Below are 4,189 nucleotides of genomic sequence, written 5' to 3' on the forward strand. Positions count from 1 at the left end.
GAAAACTAGAAATAGAACTGCTATATGATCCAGCAATCCCACTCCTGGGCATATATCCAGAGAAAACCATAATTCAAAAAGATACATGCACCCCAAGGTTTATTGCAGCACTGTTTACAATAGCCAAGACATGGAAGCAACCTAAATGTCCATTGACAGAGGATTGGATAAGGAAGATGTGGTACATATATACAATGGAATATTAGCCATAAAATAAAATGAAATCATACTATTTGCAGCAACATGGATGGACCTAGGGGTTATACTAAGTGAAGTAAGTCAGACAAAGACAAATATTATATGATATCACTTATTGGTGGAATCTAAAAAGATGATACAAATGAACTTATTTACAAAATAGAAACAGACTCACAGACTTCAATAAAAAACTTATGGTTACCAAATGGGAAAGATGGAGGTGGAGGGGTAAATTAGGAGTTTGGGATTCACATATACATACTACTATATATGCACTACTACTATAAAATAGATAATCAACAAGGACCCGCTGTATGAAACAGGGAACTCTACTCAATGTTTGGTAATATCCTTTATGGGAAAAGAATTGAAAAAAATGGCTATATGTATATATATAACTGAATCACTTTGCTGTACACCTGAAACTAACACAACATTGTAAATCAACTATACTCCAATATAAAATTTAAAATTAAATTTAAAAAGTAACTGCACTTATCTCCCTCACCTATAGAGTGAGTGTAATATATCCCCACCTCATTGGGTTCTGTGGAAGTTAAACTTGCAAGATGCCATAAATAATTTCAAACTTTCACAATGGTTGGTAAATACAAAGTGCTCACCACAAACCCTAACAAACAGTAAATGCTTTAACAGGGAGCATCATCCTTCAATGAACCTGATATACACAGACAACATCAAAGCCTGCAGGGAGAGGCTGCATCCACAAAATCAAAAGACCTCCCTTCAAGGAGATGCATGATGCATAAACCTGCAGATTAGATTAATGCTCACCAAAGAGGAACTGATTCAACCCATATCCTGTATATGGTATACATTTGCAAACAGCCTTCTTCATCTTAAGGATTTCTTCAGAAGTATGTGTTTCCTGGTGAGATTTGCATCCCGGTTCCCCTCTGCCTCAATTGGTAGTACCTTTTACTGGGAAATACTGTAATTTTGATGTCTTTCCTTACCTGCTTCTTATTCATCTTCCAGATTTAGCTGGTCAAGCGCTCTTATCCCCAGATCATCCTGGTCCATGACAGTGTGGAATCTGGAGGAGTTATCATTAAAAATATTTTAAAAATATTTTTCTCTATCATCTCCATGCTAAGAGTAGGCTTAACTAATATTTTTAATTTGTTCTGGAGAATTTGTAATAAGGTGAATGCTAAAAACGATTCTGGGCAAATTGAGTCTGGCTTAAAATGTGTGACTAGGATTCCACTGGTGGATTCTCCCTACATGGTAAGGATGGGACCCAGCAGGGAGGTGATGAGAAGTAATTAATCTGACTCCTCCTAGGGGAAAAGAAAAGTTACCTTGGGGGAGGCCTTTGACAGGACACACTTGTAACATTCAGGAAGATACAATCACAGGTTTACATTCTCAGAGTAACTAACCCTTCCCTGGAAGGAGTGGATGTGTACTTATGTGTCTCCTGGGGCTGTCAGAGTATTATTTTATAGGAAAGTCGGTGATTAGTTATCATGGTCTCAGTGAATCATTGAAGCACTGCTTGCAGGCCAGTTGATTGAAAGCCCATGTCCAATGCAATTACCAACTTGTCCATCAGATCTCTCAAAATAAAATAAGGAGCCCTGCATGGGGCTAGTTAAACTATTTATACTGGCATTAATTGTGATGCCCAACATTGACAACATGCATCCAAAGAGAAATTTATTTTAATATCTCCTCAAGAATTCCATGATGGCATTAACATAAAAAATATATACTTTTAGTATTTGCTGCCATATCTTGGCTATTGTAAATAATGCTGCTATGAACATTGGAGTGCATGTATATTTTCAAATTGAGGTATCATAAAATACAAATGAAAATTAAGTACCTGCTTTATGTTTAAAATATGTTCAGTCAAAATGTGCAACAGAGGCACCTAATAACAAAACTTTAAAGCAGTTCTGTGTTTAATTGGAAAGCTTATACACAGATAAATTATGACATGAATTAAATCATTTCTATATGCATAAACAAAGTGTAAGATGAGAAAGTTTAAAAATATGAGACACACACATAGTTGCAATGAATTGAATTTAGAGAGTTTTAACTAATTTTTCAAGTCAGACTAAAATAGTAAGTATACCATCCATTGATTCTACAACTGTGTATATCAATGTGATAATATACAGTACCAGGAAAAACAGGACATAAGAATTGAATTTATGCACACACACACACAAGCTAGAGGTTACAACATTTTATCCAAAATTGCTCTTTATTTGGACTTTTTTTCACTATAACATATAGTGTCAGAATTACAGAGCTATGCTTCTCAAATTTCAATCTCCTAGATAATTACACAAAATCAGGACCTTCTTCGTATCAGAATTTCCATCACTTAATGGTTTTAATCCATGTAGATCCTCTCTTTTAATCTGAACTCATTTCATGGACCTGAGTTAATAACTGTTGATTTATGACATACTCTCATTATTGGCTCATGAATTACTTCCTCTTTTTTTCCCTTCCTCTCTCCTTCCCTCCCTCTCTTCCTTTTTTCCATCCCCCTTCCTTCTCTGTCCCATTCTTTGCCCATCCTTTCCTTATCCCTCTTATTTCTTCCACCTGTCACCCAATACACAAAAAATATAACCTTGATAATAACTTAAAATACTTGTGATGCCTTCTTCATTCCAATCCCCTGCCTTCACTGCCTCAAATTGTTACCTTAAATCTGTACCTATTATTTTGATTGGATATATGTATTCTTTAAGAGAATATCATAAGTTTTAAATAAAAGTGTATTATACTCTTGGTAAAAAGAAAATTAAATTGGGTGAAACCTGTAATTTTAGGCAACATTTTACCTCTTATCATGGAAATAAGAATCCCCATGCTGTATTTTTGCTGTATACTGCACAGAGAGAATCTCCAAGGGTGGCATGTGAACACATTTGTGATTTATATCTTTGTAGAAAAGAGGAGTAAAGTGAGCATCACAAATGCAGCCAGAGTCCAGAGTCCAGTAATGACAGACATGGACACCCCAACCTGAATGCTTTAGCCTGAGGGATATCAACACAATTTAGTGTACTAAGTAACCCTTTCCCCAACATCCATCTAGTTGTAAGAGCTCCACCTAAGTTGTCAAGAGCACTTGTTTCACTCTCCTCATTCACAGAGATGTGAAAATATGAGGCACTTACCAAATGTCATTCTTCTGCTATCAGTCACAAACACGGGAGCATCTGAGAGCAGGAGGCTGGAGGGGAGTGATAGGGGTGTCTGCCAGTTATGGGGAAGGAACTCTGGAAAAAAACATCTCCAAGACAGCTGTGATTATCACCTCAGTTGCAGTCTCAAAGGGAGTACCCGCCTGACAGGTTCACAACAATTACAGCCATTTCAATAACTCTCAAGTTCTTTTTCTGAATTATCTGGAGTAACCTTAAAGACAAAATGCTACCATCTATTCAGTGTCTTGTGGGATCACTCTTAACCATTAAGCTCTATTGGCTCCAAATGGGGCCTGGGAGATTATTTTTTCCCAACACAACATTTACAGATGAAGTTTCTAACTGAAACTTAGAAATATTAAGTAAAGTTTGTACAGCCTTTTCTGCCAAACCTGGAGTTGTTAAAAGTCTTCTAGCCTCCCACTGTAATATTCTTAAAGTGCTTTATACTCATTGATCCCAAAAGTTGATTTCTAGAAAAACATTCCAAGAAGTGATCATGAGCACAAATAATTACTTTAAATATTTTTTACTATAACACTAATTTTGACAAAAATAATAGAAAACACATGAAATAAGGACATGTTCTAATGAATTATAATGGTATATATAGTGCTGTTATTTTGTTGTTATTGATGATGATGATATATTAGCTAACATCTTGTTCAGAGCCAGCGACAGTTTTAAGCACTTTATCTATACTAGTATATCTATTCTCATAGGTATAATTATAATCCCCCTTTCAAGATAAAAAACAATTACACTCAAATGATTAAGATTAACCCTTGGGG

The sequence above is a fragment of the Mesoplodon bidens genome (genome assembly GCF_964165515.1).
Source record: "Mesoplodon bidens genome assembly, chromosome: 6".
Lineage (NCBI taxonomy): Eukaryota > Metazoa > Chordata > Mammalia > Artiodactyla > Ziphiidae > Mesoplodon > Mesoplodon bidens.